Raw genomic sequence first — 16,935 nt, forward strand, 5'->3', positions numbered from 1 at the left:
ATGTGTAAAATGTCCTAAGTAAAGATCAGGTCGTCTAATATTTTCAACACCATTAAAACCAAGACCCTCTTTGCTTAAGGAGTTTCTTTTGGAACCAAGTAGACTTTCAAAATTTTTTTTGCCCTCGGTCAATTTAAAAATGATTTTGGTGCTATCCTCTAATTTTCTCTCAAGCTTAACAATAGTAGCATTTTTTTCTTTTAAAATGGAAGCATGAGAGATTTTTGCAATATTGAACAACTTTGACCAATTTTCACATTTCTTTTTCAAGTCATTCTTTTCTTTGGTCATTTTGCCTAATAGTTTAGATACAAGAATATATTCAAATTGTAACTCTCTAAATGTGGGCATGCCATCAGAATCACAATCATCATATGAATAATATGAAGACAATGAGCTAGAAGAAGATACCTCATCCTCGTGTGCCATCAAGCACAAATTAGCGACCTCTAAGTCACTGTGGTTTGATTCTAAGTCGCTCTTGCTAAGTTTGTCCCATGATGTCCGAGCTTTCATGAATTTCTTCTTTTTCTTTGCCCCCTTTTTCAGCAATGGGCAATCTAGTTTTATGTGCCAGACCTTGTTGCAGTTATAGTACGTAGGAGCATTTGATTTTTCTTTTCTTTTTCTGGACTCTCGCTTCTCAATAATAGACTCTCTTTATTTTTTATACGACTTCCTATTCTTTCTGAAGAATCTGCTGAATTTTCTGGTTAGCATGGTCATTTCATCATCAATGTTAGATTCATTGCACTCACTAGATGTGTTAGTGGAAGCTTTTCATGCAGTCACTTTCTTAGCCCTATTATGCTCATTAGGTCTCTCATTTATGGTTAATTCATAAGTGACCAGGGAACCTATCAATTCATCTAGGGTCATGGCCTTAAGGTCTCTACCCTCAGCAATGGCCATAACCTTGGCTTCCCAAATAGGAGGTAAGCCTCTAAGGATCTTCCTAATCATCTCATATGTGGGGTAGGTCTTTCCTAATGCAAGAAGTGAGATTATGATGTGTGTGAATCTAGTGTACATGCTCTAAATGGACTCACCTACATTCATCTTTTGCCGTAGAACATGCCATAATTTTGTTAAATTCATTTACATCAAGACTACAGTACAAAATATTCATAGTAGTGGCATTTAGGCTAACAACTTTCATATCATCATCACCATACTCATCCTCAGTCTTAGGAACCCTAGTTGCACCCTCAGTTTTCATAGGGACATAGTTTCCCTTAGAGACAATCCTCCACATCTTCTAATTAGTATTATGAAGGTAGATGCACATCCTATGTTTCCAGAAGGTGTAATTAACACCACTAAAAATAGGAGGTTGTGTGGAATATGGTCCCTCAGGGAAAGGGGTCACGGAGCTATGAGCCATAGGTGATCTTTTTACAAAATAATAGCTAGTCTATGCTATGTGGCTCTAATACCAATTGTTAGCTTTACCGTGATTCCAAAAGGAGGGGGGTAAATTGGTATTTTTAAAATTTAATCCCTAGGTAAATATTCTAACACCAGTATATTCACAACCCTATGGTCAATCTAGTGCAAGTAATGTAAATGTATACCAGAAAGTAAATGAAGCATTTTAATCAAACACACATGCACCAGAAAGCAATAAAGTAAAGGTGACACACAGAAATGTTATCGAGGTTCGGCCAATTGCCTATGTCCCCGCCTTGACTAACAAGCACAAGGTTTATAACTATAGTTGCTCACTTAAATAGGTAGAGCAACACCTAAACAAACTAGGTCAATTAGCATAGGACTGACCTCAACCTTTACAACCAATCTTTACCGGGCTGGATTACCGCCCCCTCAGGCCACACCTGGAAACATTCAAATTTCACAATCGAATAATATAGGTACAGTGATTGTGCTTTCGTGTAACACAGATATGTACCCAAATACACTCAGTCACATACACCACAAAATGATTTAATATGTATGCTTAGTGTGGTCTAATATTTCAACTCTCAAAATATATTTGCTATCAATGTAATGAACGCATGAGAGTGTCAACAAGCAATCTTTGTATTACTAGATGTTCAACCAACGTGTTCACACAAAGATATCAAGCAAGTCTCAAGTATATCAATCAGCAGGATATCTCAATCACTTAGATGTCAAATAATGTATATGCTTGGTTTACAAAAGATATTTAATTTTTGTATTCAGCAAAATGATATGTAAGTCAATGAATATTGCAACAAAGACTAATTTCACATAAACAAATATCTTTTCTACAATATATCAAAATGAATCACCCAAGATATTTGAGAATGTTTTTGAAAAAGTTTTTGCAACCCAAAAGCAAATAAAAACTTCCTAAGCTATTGCAACAAAAATGCAATACTCGGAAGTTCAATACAAGTCTTCTTAGGTACGACTTATTTGCAAAGCCCCCTAAGAACACTTTGGTTTAGCTCTTGTAAAAATTGAATCAATCAACCAAGGATGGGAGAGCAAACTTATTTAAAACAAATACTCAATCAACTTACAGAGGATTTAAGCAATCGAAGAGGGTAAATATGAGTGGTTGGAGTAAGAAAATGAGTAGTAGAAAATTTTGACTTAAGAGAGAATTTTTAATTTGGTTTGCTAATCTTCTTACTAATTTTCCCAAATGAAGGGGTATATATAGACACCCCATGAATTATAAACGTTGGGGACAAGGTTGGGATTATTATAAAAGTTTTAATGACATTTAGTAATTTTAACCTTGTTAAAAAATAGTTAACCATGGTAAAAATGTAGGGCAACCCGAGAGCACCGGTCGACCAGAACACTTTAGGTTGACCCAAGTTCATATGGTTCGGTAGACTTGGCCAAAAATAAACTGCCTAGGTCGGTCGACTGGAAAGGTATGTCTAAGGTGATTTTTCCAAATTAGAAAGATTCAGTCGACTAGGACCAGAATGAACTAGACTAGTTGGTCGATGAGACCGTTTGACTACCACACGTGGGAACTCGGTCAACCAGATTGGTGCAATACAAATTTTGCTCGGTCGACCAGAAAGTTAAACTATTGACTTCAAGGGGGTTCGATCGACCGGGGTCAAATAAGCTTTAGAAGCTCGGTTGACCGGACAGTGGTCAATCGGTTGACCTAGATCGGGTTTGATCGACCAAGGGAAAAATGACCTGTATAGGTCGGTCGACCGAAGGTGCACATATTGTTCAATTCGGTCCTTTTTCATTACACAATCACCCTATTTAAGTGCCTAACACATACAAGTGCAATGGTGAGTGTCCTAAGGTCATTTCTAGGTGTTGTTTCAATTATATTTCAGTCTGAGCTTACCTATTAGACCATACATGTGGGGTGTGTGATTATTACAAGCAAAAGTCCTAATTACTATTACAGACCAATTGCATGAATGAATTATATATTCCAACATAAAATGATTTGGGTCTTGACTCTTCACTTTTTCTATGTACATCTTGATCTTGACAATTTAGGTTCCTGTACATATTCTCAAACACCCATTAGATATAATGAGTATTTGTTATAATCAAAACCGGATGTGACCTATAAGGTCAACAGATAGTCTAACACGAGCTGATCTTCTAGGATGATCAACCTGAGGAAGGGAAGCTGAAGGATGGTTTGAATGAATGAATTAGATGTAGATGAAGTAGGAGAAAAATCAGAAGCCGGGGCAAGTAAAGAAACAAAAAATTTAGAATCTCGAGCTATTGTGGGTAAAGAAATAGAAGAAAAAGATGGAGAAAAAGAAATATCTGAAGAAGGAAAAGATATGGAGGAAGACTTGTAAAAAGGAAACACATTTTCATGAAATACCACATCTCTAGAAATGTAGCAAACCTGAGTTTCTAAATTGAACAATTTATAGCCTTTAACACCAGAAGGATATTCAAGAAAAACTCACAGCTCTAGAAGAGAACTTGATTCGATGATGAGAAAGTGTAGAACCAAAGCACAAGCATCCAAATACTCGAAGATGAGAATAAGAAGGAGGCTTATTATATAAGAGTTCAAAAGGACTCTTATTAAGAAGAATAGGACTTGGAGTTTTGTTAATGAGGTAAACATCTGTAAGAACATTGTCCCCTAAAAAACATATAGGAACCTTAGCATGACAAAGCAAAGATCGTGCCACATTAAGAATATGTTGGTGTTTTCTTTCCATAACAAAATTTTGTTGTGGAGTAGCAACACAACTCAATTGATGAAAGACCCCTTTGGAAGCCAAGAATAATTTTAAAGCAAATTCAGGTCCATTATCTGACCTGACATCCTAATTTTTGTAGAAAATTGAGTTTTTATATGAACAAAAAAAGATTACAACAAAGTACTAACTTTTGATTTTGATTTCATTAAAAAAATCCAAGTAGCTCTAGAAAAGTCATCCACTATAGAAAGAAAATACCTGAAACCTTCTTTTTTAGGAATTGACATAGGTCCTTATATATCACAATGAATTAAATGAAAAGGAATATTAGATTTATTATTGCTAATAGGAAAGGACAATCATTTTTGTTTAGCATTAGGACAGGTAGTACATGTGACATATTTAGAAGACAAATGAGGAATATGTTTATTCAAAAGTTGTAACCTAGAAAAAAAAGGATGTCCTAATCTAAAATGCTAAAAGGCTTCATTTGACTGAACAAAAACACAAGTAATAGAAGATTTATTGTGCAAAGCAAAAGAAGAATTTGAAGAAGTCAGTTTGTACAAGCCATCTTGCAATTCACTAGTCCCAAACATCTTCCATGTTGCAAGGTTGTACAGAAAACACTTGTTAGCTTGAACAATTAAGCGACAATTTAAAGTAGAAGTAATCTTGTTGATTGAAATCAAATTGAAAGAAAAAGTAGGAACACAGAGCACATTTTTTAGGAGGATAGTAGGACTGAGAACAATATCACCAATATGTGTGACATTAGCACAAGTACCATTTGGTAATTTTACTAAATATGATACTGATGTTGGTGGATTAGTATAAAAACTTGGAGAATGAACCATGTGATCTGAAGCACCACTGTTAATTATCCAAGTGGAAGGAGTCAATGTGCAACAAGAAAAAATGAAGTGATATTACTTGAGAAATTTGGTAGTAAAGCCATATTGGTTGAAGGAATATGAGTGGAGGGTGCTTGTGGCTCGAGGAGAGCTAGTAATTGTTGATATTGATATGTACTAAGAGATGACTTATCATCAGCAACAAAAACTTGTTAAGCTGAATTTACAAAAGCATATCCAACCTTGGTTCTGTCTTTAAACTTATAGTTAGGAGGACAACCATGCAACTTGTAACACTTATCAACAATATGTCCAGCAATGTCACAATGACTACAAATTAATCTTGAGCGAGCATTTTCGTTAAAATTCTTAAAAGAAGCCTCAGATTTTGTTGCTAAGGCAACTAATTCAATAGAAAAAGAAGCATTGTGATGACTAATGCCTTGTTGTCTCTCTTCTTGTATAACAAGAGAAAAAGCCTTATTAATATAAGGCAAAGAATCCATCATCAAAATTTGCATATTATCAAAAAAATCATTAAACCCCATAAGAAACGTCATAAGATAGGACTGATGATGATATTGAGCAAGAATAGTAGATAAATTACATGTGCATCCATGACAATAACAAACTGGCAGAGGTTGATAGTTCAAAAGTTCATCCCATAACACCTTTAAATTTGTAAAATAAGTGCTCACATCACTTTGATTTTGGTGCAAGGCAGAAATAGCATATTGTAACTCAAAAATCTGAGGTCCATTGCCTTGCGAGGATCGTTCTTTCAGCTCAAGTCACATTGCTCTGGAAGAATCAACATATATAACACTCTGAGCAATTTTTGATGACAAGGAATTGAGAAGCCAAGACAATATGACAGTATCGCATTTGCTCCAGGAAGAAAACAAAGGATCATCTTTCACTAGAATAGAAAGTGATCCATCAATGAAACCAAGATTATTGCGTGCCTTCAGATATAGAAACATCGATTGAGACCATGAATGGTAGTTGTTGTTGCTTAGTTTCTCGTTCACTAATAGAACTCCAAGATTGTTGACATTGGTGAGAAAATAGGGGCTGTGTGGATCAGATTCGACATTTGCAGCGGAACTTGTAGGTAGAGTTTCATGAACAGAAGAATTTTTGCCATGATCAAAAAGAAAAAAAAGGGAAAGTGGAGAATCGAAGAAAGAGAATTGAAAAAGAATCAAAACGCGTGCAGGCTCCCGCCATGATTTGGCTCTGATACCATATCAAGAAATGAAAAATACAATTTTCATTATTATTGTTAATAGGAAATAGAACAGTAGATATATATACAAATACCTAAGGAAAAAATCGTAATTTTACGGAACCTAAATACAAACTAATATAACAAAAAATAAAAGACAAAAGCATTAAACTTATTACACAGAAATAGCAAATCGTCACACTACTGATAGAAAAACAAGAATTATGAACTTTGACCAAATTCCAAGGTGGTGCACATTTTCAAGTGTCGTTCTTCAAAACTCAATGCCAGTGACGTACTTGGCATAAGAGGAAGCAGCTGAGGCATCGCAACTTTCTTGCACACTTTGGCTTGAAGATGACTCGGCAAAGAAATCTATGTGCTCTGAGTTCTCGACAAGCATTTGGAGAGATCTTGGGATCTTTGATTGCTCAACATCCTAAAACAGAAAGTAGATTAAGAAAGAAATAAAACTGCATTCTTTTAATATCTTGAATTACAAATGAATGCTCTGTATTTATACAGAGTAGAATGTAACTAAAACTAACTAACTTAGTTATAAACCAATGAAAAATATCCACATAGTTAATCTATTTAATATCAATCTATATCAATCTGTAATAGTCCCCCTCAAGATGATATGTATATATTATGCATATTCATCTTGGACAACAGCATATCAAATGGCTTAGGTTCGAGCGGCTTTGTCATTAAATATGCTATTTGGTGAGCATAATTAACATGAAGAATAGTTAATAAGCCTTCTTGAATTTTTTCACGCACTAAATGGCAATCTATTTCGATGTGTTTGTTGCGTTCATGATAAATTGGGTTAGCTGCAATTTGGAATGCTACCTTATTATCACAAAGCAGTAGTGCTGGTTGACTGTGTGGCTAATGTAAATCATTAAGTAATGCTTTAATCCATATTATCTGACAAACGATAAAAGCCATTGATCTATATTCTGCCTCTGCTGATGATCTTGAAACCGTGTGTTGTATCTTTGATTTGCAAGATATTAATTATTCACTAATGAACACAAAATATCCATTAATTGATCTTCGTGTGTATGGACAACTAGCCCAATCTGAATCCGAAAAACCTTTGATATGAATGTCTGAAGAACTTGAAAAAAATAGGCCTTTTCCAGGAGCTAACTTCAAATATCTCAAAATTCTCATTGCTGCTTAAAGATGTGGCAATTGAGGACAATCCAGAATTTGACTCAAATGATGGACTGCAAAGGTGATTTCTGGTCTAGTATGAGTAAGATAAAGTAACCTCCCAATTAATCTTCTATAACCAGAAATATCATCAATCACTGCTCCCTCATCTTTTAATAGTTAGACATGAGTATCCATAGGAAATAAAATAGGTTTAGCAGCAAGTAAACCAAAATCAGCAATCAATTCTAGAGTATACTTTCTTTGAGATAAAGAAATACCTTTTTGTGATCTTGCAATTTCCATTCCAAGAAAAAATTTAGCTAGACCCAAATCTTTTAATTTGAACTGAACTGTTAAAGCTGTTTTGACAGCTTCAATAGCTTTCAAATCATTGCTAGTAAGTAGTATATCATCCACATAAAGTAATAATGCCACGAACGAAGTTCCTTCCCTTTTGGTAAACAATGAATAATCTATTTTTGACTGTGAGAAGCCAATATCAAATAGGACAAATTTGAATTTAGAATTCCATTGCCTAGATGCTTGCTTCAAGCCATAAAGGGGTCTTTGTAATTTACATACCCTTGTGTCCCCCTTAGGAAGATAACCAGGAGGTGCTGTCATGAATACTTCTTCATCTAAATCTCCATATAAAAAGGCATTATTGATATCTAAGTGAAAAAGATACCAATTATGTATAGCAGCCAGTGATAGAACACATTGAATAGTTACCATTTTTGCAACAGGTGAGAAAGTTTCAAAAAAATCTAGGCCTTCTTTTTGAGTATACCCTTTGGCTACAAGTCTTGCTTTATGTCTCTCAATAAAAACATCTGAATTGTATTTTATTTTATACACCCACTTACAACCTATAGGATTTTTATCAGGAGCAAGTGATGTTAAGATCCAAGTATTGTTTGATTCTAATGCAGATAATTCCATAGACATGGCACCTCTCCAATGAGAATGCCTGACAGCTTGATGATAAAAACTTGGTTCTATTTTAGAGGAAATTGCAACGGAAAAAGTTTTATGCGATTTAGACAGTTTTGAGTACGACAAAACATTAGAAATGTTATATTTATTACCTGAGTTAATTGCAGAAGCTATAAGAGATGATTTAGAAGCAGAAGTAGCTAAGTTGTAGTAATAATTTTGCAGATATTCAGGTGCTTTGTGCATTCTAGTTGATCTTCTAAGAGAAGGAAAATGATTTTGATCACTTAGAGATGGAATTTTTGTGGTCTCTGTGTTGATAGAATTTGCTGGTCGATGTGGTGTATTAATAGATGGAAAAGATATAGGATTTTCAATGGAATCAGGAATTGATTTTGGAAGAACAATATTATCTGATTTTGAATGAAAAATCTATAAAGTAATATCCAGATCTGAATTAGTAGTTGATGAGTCATTTTGTAAAAGAAAAGGGAATATTGATTCATGAAAAACTACATCTCTAGAAACAATTTTTTTTTTTTTTTTAGTTCTAAGTCATATAGCTTATATCCTCTTATGCCAAAAGGATAACCTATAAAAATACATTTTCTAGCCCTTGGTGAAAATTTGTTTCTGTTATGAGTAATGGTTGATGCATAGCATAAACAACCAAAAACTCTCAAATGACTATATTATGGAACTAAATTATAAAGAACTTCATGTGAAGATTTGTTGTTTAGAACTAGAGATGGAATTCTATTTATAAGATGACATGCAGTTAGTATACATTCCCCCCAAAAAATTAAAGGAATATTTGATTGAAATCTTAAAGCTTTTGCTACATTTAACAAATGTTGATGTTTTCTCTCAACTATAGAATTCTGTTGAGGTGTTTATATGCATGACAGTTGATGTATAATACATTTTGAAGCAAAAAAATCAGTCATTTTAAATTCTAGACTATTATCACTCCTTATGCATTTTATTTTTCTTCCAAATTGCGTTTCAATTAAATTGTAAAACATAATCAATATGTTTCTAACTCTAGATTTGTTTTTCATCAAATAAACCCTTGTAAATCTTGAATGATCATCATCAACTATAGTAAGAAAAAATCTGGATCCATTATGGGTTGAAACTGAGAATGGTCCCCATATATCACAATGAATAATATGAAAAATAGAACTTTCATTATATGTATGAACTTGGAAAGGAAGTCTCTTCTGTTTTACTAATGTACAAACAGTACAATGATCAGAAATTTTATTTGTAAAATTGATATCAATTACATTTTTGGAAAGGAAGAACAATCTAGACATGGAAGGATGTCCTAATCTTCTATGCCAAACTTTAGAGTTTGTTATAGAATTGATAAGACTCGATTTAGGTTGAATCTCATCATTATTAGCATCTGATTTCTGCAATATGTATAAACCAGCTTTTCTTCTAACTATCCCAATCATCTTCCCTGGGGTATGCTCTTGAATGAAACAATAATCAGATGAAAAAATGAATGAGCATTTTTGTGTTGAAGTAAGAAAGTAAATTGTATGAGAAAGATCATACACAAAGTACATCTTTAAGAATTAAAGTTTATGATATCCGAACCACACCAATATGGGTAACAGGTATGTTATCACCATTTGGCAATGTTATGGAGATGTTTAGAATCTTTGGAATGGAAGTAAACATGTCAATGGAATGAATAATATGATCTGTGGCTCTGGTGTCTACAATCCAAGTATTATGGGATATTAAAGTGTAAATTGATGCACTTAAGGAAATACTTGGATTAGATGATATACCTTGAGTGGAATGAGCAGCAGATTTAGAAACAACATTTACTGCTTTATGATTGGTATTATCATTAGGTTGTGAGTGAATTAAAGATAACAATTTTTGATAATCTTCTTGAGAGAAAGGCAATTGATTAAAGTTCTCAAAAGGACTATTCAAAAATTGACCCGAAACTTGATTTGCAAATGCTTGAAACTTTCCTTTTTTTTCGGCTAGAATTTTTCTTGAATCCAAGAGGATAACCATGAATCCTATAGCATTTATCCATCGTATGATTATTCATGCCACAGTGAGTGCAATACAATTTTTCTCTTCTTGTTTGCTGTTTTCCAGAATTAAATTTCTTCATATCTGAGTTTGTATCTTGCCTTTTGCTCATGAATGCAACAGTATCAACCAAATTGTTCTTGCTGATTTCCCTTTGTTTTTCTTCTTGCATCATTAAAGAAAAAACTTTATTTATGTCTAGCATTGGATCCAACATTAGAATTTGTCCTCTGATATGAGAAAATAAATAATTTAAACCCATCAAAAACTGTATTACATGCTGTCGATCTTGATAACTCAGTAATACCTTTATTGCACCACAATTGCATTTTTGTAAAGCTCCACATGAACATGTAGGAATCTGATTATAATCCGACAATTCATCCCACAAAGACTTGAATCTTGTATAGTAATCTCGTACAGACAAATCTGCTTGAACCAAATTTGATAAATCTTTTTGCAATTGATAAATTCTTGGACCATTACCTTGAGTAAATCGATTCTTTAAATCCAGCCACATATCTCTCACTATTTTTGCACATATTATGCTGCGCTTAATCTCCTTTGAAACAGAATTTATCAACCAAGAAGACACCATATTGTTGCATCTTTCCCAGAATTCATACTATTCATCTGTGAAGCTCAGTTGAGAAATCGATCCATCCACGAAACTAATTTTATTCTTTGCTTTGAACGCCATAATCATGGACTTCCTCCATGTATGATAATTGTCCCCAGTGAGGATATTTGACACCAGAACTGTTCCTGGCAAATCACCATTTTGAAGGTGATAGCAGTTTGGAATATTATCCATGCTGAATGTAGAAATGAAAGTATAAAACAAGAAACAGAGTATTCTTGATACTTATACAAATCCTTATCTTCCTGTAAATCAAACTGCAATCAAGGGAGTAATGTACTATTTGCTTTGATTAAGAATATGCAATATGCTGTCACTATGGATGTTCTTCACACGGTGTTCTCTGCATTTGACAAGAATGGTGGAATGCAGGCTCTGATACCATGAAACAGAAAGTAGATTAAGAAAGAAATAAGACTACATTCTTTTAATATCTTGAATTACAAATGAGTGCTTGTATTTATACAGAGTAGAATATAACTAAAATTAACTCAGTTATAAACCAGTGAAAAATATCCACATAGTTAATCTATTTTATATCAATCTATATCAATCTGTAATACATCCAAAATCCCTTCAAGAATTTGAACCACCTGACTCATCGATGGCCTATGAGTTTCATCATCTTGGATGCACCAGCAAGCAACTTTAAGAACTCTTTCTAGCTCTTCTGCATATACGTTTCCATCCAACTTATGGTCTAGTAGGCTAAGGATGTCGTTGCCTTCAGCTATTTTGGTTGCAGCCAAAAGGGGGAAGAACTTGTGATTTCCATTTTCGGGTGGCTGAGTGTTTCGTCTTCCAGATATCAGTTTGAAAAGCATCATTCCATAACTGTAAACATCGGCCTTGGCTATAATTGCCACACCTAAAAACCATTTTGGCGCAAGATAGCCTCTCGTGCCTCTAACAGTCGCCAAGACATGGATGAACTCCCAATCAACAGCTTTGCAATGCCAAAATCTGCCACTTTAGGATAGAACCCAGCATCTAAAAGAATGTTTTTCAGGCTTTATGTCGCAGTGTAATATGCAGTTCCTGCACTTCTCGTGCAGATAAAGTAGTCCTCTTGCTGTCCCCACTGCAATCTGGAACCTTATGTTCCAGCTCAATGCTTTGGATGAATCTTTCTTATGAAAGAGATGAGAATCTAGTGACCCATTTGGCATGTAGTCATAGGCCAACAACTTCTTAGTGCCTTCAGAGCAAAATCCCTGAAGCCGGACTAGATTAATATGTTGGATGGTCCCAATTATGCTGACTTCTGTTCGGAATTGCTCTCTCCTTGGTTGATGCTTTCAAGCTTCTTCACAGATACAATAGTAAAATCAGGCATTATCCCTTTGAAAACAGACCCGTAACCTCCTCCCCCCAATTTTTTCGAGAAATTTTTTGTCGCAGCTAGTAGGTCCGTGTACCGAAATACCACCAATGACCCCTCTACGTCTTTTGTTGATCCGATCTCCTCCTCCTCCAAAGGCACAAGACCAAAACAAGACTAAAGAGTGCCAATACAACTATAGCCAAACCCACAACTATACCGGCAACTTCTTCCTTACTTCCACTATGAGCAGGGAATTCAGATGGGGCAACTCTAACAAAGAGAGTTTTTCCATTATTGTCATCTTTTGAAAATTGCTGCAGATTTAACAAGTCTTCAATCCAGATGGAGCACCCACCATTGTGATGGGCATAGGCAGTGCAAGAGTAGTTTCTTAGGCATGCCAATTCACATTCTTTGCAACTTTTTGCCTGCAATTCCAGAAGCTCAAAATTTAATTTTGAGGGCACCATCGAACTCCTCTCGTCGAGACGAAGCCAACGACTATAACCGGAGCTCGAATGGAGCTCAGTAGACTTTGCACGCACCGCCAACCTAGAGGGGATGTTTCCATGCGCCCAGATGTGCCTTCATGCGCCAGCAGAGACTCGACTGGTTCCCGCACACGCAGCCACACACTGGAGAACGGATGGAGGTTGAAGACGAGTGATGTCAGTGCCACGTCACTCGTCCATGTTAGCGCACGTTAGACGGGACCCGCGCCAAGTCAGCGCCTAGCCATCCGCCACGTGGCACTGAGTAAGCGGCCAGCAAGCAGCCACGTCAGTAGTCGAGACAGCTGCCACATCAGTCCGGTCCCGTGCCACCTTATCAAGTGGGCCCCACAGTCACTCGCCAGTAAGTGAGACCACAATACCACCTCAGCAGTGGGCCCTACGTGCCACGTCAGTAGATGGTGCAGTTAACGGTGTTAATAACACCGTCAGGGAATATTCCTTCCGTGAGAAGAATATTTCGTTAAAGTTGACAAGGTTTGACCAAAAGTTTGACCCGGCTTTTCGAAGCCATTTTGGGTCCATTTTTCGAGTGACTTAAGCCATTTCTAATTTTTTTGGCTGTTCCGAATCCAACCTAATTCCATCTCTAGATCGATGAATTGAGATGTCGAACAAAAAAAGCTCCTAGATCGAGATGTTTGATGGCACGAACTTCGGTTTCTGGAAAATACAAATCCAAGACTATTTGTTTGGTAAGGAGTTGCACTTACCACTGATGGATAAACCAGAATCCATGAAGGAGAGCGAGTGGGAGTTGCTTGACCAAAAAGCCCTTAGAGCCATTAGAATGACGTTGTCAAAATTTGTGGTGTTCAATATCAAGCATATAACATCTACCAAGTCTATGATGGATGCGCTCTCTAATATGTATGAGCAGCCTTCAGCCGTAAATAAGGTACACCTCATGAAAAGACTATTTACAATGAGCATGTCTACGGGTGAGAGTCAGCAAACTTTTTAAAACTTCAATGAGTTGTCTGATCAACTCGCCTAAGTCGGGATAACGTTTGATAATAAGATTCGGGCCCTATTGATTCCTAGTCAGTTGCCTAAAAGTTGGAATGGTGTTGTTACTGCCATCAGTAGCTCCGCAGGAAAATCGAAGCTTATGTACGATGAAGTCGTCAGCATGATTTTGACAGAGCAAATAAGAATGCAGTCGAATCATGGCTTCACTTCGAGTTCAGCCTTGAACATGTAGAGTCGAAGCAAAGGAAACAGGCATGGACAATCAAACAACCGAGGCAGATCTAGGCCTAGACGGTCTAAATCTAGAAATCCCAGAGGTACTCAGGACACAGGTTCCCAGAGCACAAAAGTTATTGAGTGCTAGAACTGTGGAAAGACTGGTCATTACAAGAACTAGTGCAGGAGTTAGAAGAAAGAATTCGAGACAAGGGCAAAGATCGAAGCAAATATTGCTTCTGAAAATGATGAGATGTTGATCTGCTCTTTTGAAAGCAAGCAGCAGTCTTGGGTCTTAGACTCCGGAGCCTCATTTTATGCCACTTGCTGCAGAGATTGCCTAGAGGAGTACACATAGGTGATTTCGGTAAGGTGTTCATTGGCAACGATCAACCTTGCGACGTAACCGGAAAGGGAGTTGTGAAGATCAATCTAAACGGGTCAGTATGGAAGCTAAAGGATGTCAGACATATTCTAGACCTGAGAAAGAATTTGATCTCAGTTGGTCAGTTGGCAGATGAGGGACACACGACGAAATTCATTGGCGATGAATGTAAAGTTTCAAAGGGTGTACTTACGATTGCACGAGGTAAGAAAAGCGGAACACTTTTTCTAACCTCCAGTGCCTCCATGTCTATTTCAGTTGTTGCAAGAAATGATGACAGCAATATCTGGCACCAACGACTTGGTCACATGAGCGAGAAGGAACTCAGGATGATGCACTCAAAGAGAAATTGAGTGGTATATAGTCAGTGCAGATTGACATGTGTGAGGATTATATAGTCGGGAAACAGAAGAGGGTCAGTTTCCAGATAAACACCCGTGCCCCAAAGAAGTGTGTTGAGACACAACAGCAAAATGCCGAGAATCCTCAGGTAGAGGAACCACTAGAGTAGATCGTCGCACCACCGTATCCTATTCCAGCTCCGGAGCTTAGGAGAGCTACTCGCCCTCATGTACCAGACGGAAGGTATATAAATTACTTACTTCTTATAGATGGAGGAGAGCCCAAATGCTATGATGAAGCATGTCAGGTGGCAGATGCAAGCAAGTGGGAGTTTGCGATGAAGGACGAGATAAAGTCCCTCACCTCCAACATAATGTGGGAACTAGATGAGTTGCCCAAAGGTAAGAAGGCCCTTCACAACAAGCAGGTGTATAAAATCAAGGAGGAGCATGACGACTCCAGAAGATAAAAGCCTCAGTTGGTAGTTAAAGGCTTTGAGCAGAAGGAAGGGATTGACTACACCAGCATTTTTACACCAGTTGTGAAGATGACAGCCATCAGATTAGTCCGTAGAAATCTAACAGACAGGAAGGTGGTGACTAGAGAGAAACTGAAGTTGTGCTCAACTTCAGTTGGTCTTCATGCTTGAAGACAGACATAAGCACATCATTTGCCTATACACTAGTTGAGATGCTGTCTCCGTCTCTAAGTGGGAGATTGTTGAGATTGTCGGTGTGGATCTCCGTCTCTAAGTGGGAGATTGTTGAGATTGTCGGTGTGGAGTCATCGACAGCCGCACCAGCCCAGCCACCAACTTGGACGTTGAAGACTGGCGACCACCTACTCTGCAGACTTTACTGAAACTGCAGCCACCACCTTTGAATTTTGCTCCCCCTTGTGTTTATATATATGTAACTGTGTGTGGGTTGCAAAAAATTATGAGTGTTGCAGTGTGCATGCGCAGAGTGTGTTGCAGTGAGGTGTGAGTGTGTTGTGTGTAGTGAGTGCAGAGAGGTTGTATGCAGAGAGTTGCAGTAAGAGAGAGAGAGAAGAGAGAGACAGAGAGAGTTGAGCAGTGGCTCCTTCTTGTATTTATTTCTCCTAGTATAGTGCAGTGGTGTGTGCTTCGTGGACGTAGGTCAGGTTGGACCGAACCACGTAAATCCGGTGTTTCAATGTGGATGTGCTTGATTTTTCTTTGTGTGTGATTGTCGCTCCAGGATTATCCCCCAACACAATACTGCTTGGTCATATTCCGCACTATTATATACTGATCTGACACATCCAGGTCATGTTCAAGAGTGAAGATTCCAGTACCAGGATCATTCGAATTTTTCCACGAAGTAAGGAGCTGTGTCCTATTGTTGCGCTTATCCAGTCCAAGCTTCGAACCTGGAAGCCATGTATCTATCGGGAAATGGAAGCTTTGCCATATTGTTGTAGACGAATTTGGCCCATCTCTCAGAACAAAATTTCTGTTATCCAAAAGAACCGCTTCAGTAGAATTTAAAGTATTGGAATCTAAATTTGTAGACCATACTTGGTTTTTAGACCCATTTAAAAGAACTAAATTACCATCCAAGATCCTCAGCTCCGAGGAGTATTTATCAAAGAGAGGCTTGTCTCTGTTTGCCACCCATACTACAGTATGTAAAGAAATTTTCTTGTACCAGATGCCTACATAGAAGTTTGAAGAATTACCTGGATTGAAGAAGCCCAGCTCAAATTCTCCACCAGTACAGACTATGGTCTGGTCGCCAGACAATGAGTTGCCGAGAGAAATGTCATCGGCTCCAAAAGAGAAATGGGTCTTCAGAGATGTGCAGAGCAGGAGAACATAAAGCATGAAGCAGGAAATACTTTCGTCACCCATGATTTCACAGCACAAAAGGAAATGTTTGAAGTATGAAATTTTAGGGAAATATATGATATGAGAAACGCACGTACAGAGAGAGAGAGAGAGAGAGAGAGAGAGAGAGAGAGAGAGAGAGAGAGGGATAGAGGTAGAGAGTAATAAGTACGTGAAAAAGCAAGAAGGTGAAGGGAGTAATGATGATGTGGAAAAGCAGGAAGGTGGACACATCTAGGACTCGTCCTAAAAGCCAAATTGCAGGAAGGGGTCAACACAGAAGAATCATTTAATGAAGCAGCCG

The 16,935-nt window shown here is 37.1% G+C and overlaps 1 pseudogene; it reads right to left on the reverse strand.

The window, feature by feature from the left end:
- Nucleotides 1-5,787: 5,787 nt before the first annotated feature.
- Nucleotides 5,788-16,655, reverse strand: LOC131148106 (G-type lectin S-receptor-like serine/threonine-protein kinase At2g19130; annotated as a pseudogene).
- Nucleotides 16,656-16,935: the final 280 nt, after the last annotated feature.

The sequence above is a fragment of the Malania oleifera genome, chromosome 2, assembly GCF_029873635.1.
Source record: "Malania oleifera isolate guangnan ecotype guangnan chromosome 2, ASM2987363v1, whole genome shotgun sequence".
Lineage (NCBI taxonomy): Eukaryota > Viridiplantae > Streptophyta > Magnoliopsida > Santalales > Ximeniaceae > Malania > Malania oleifera.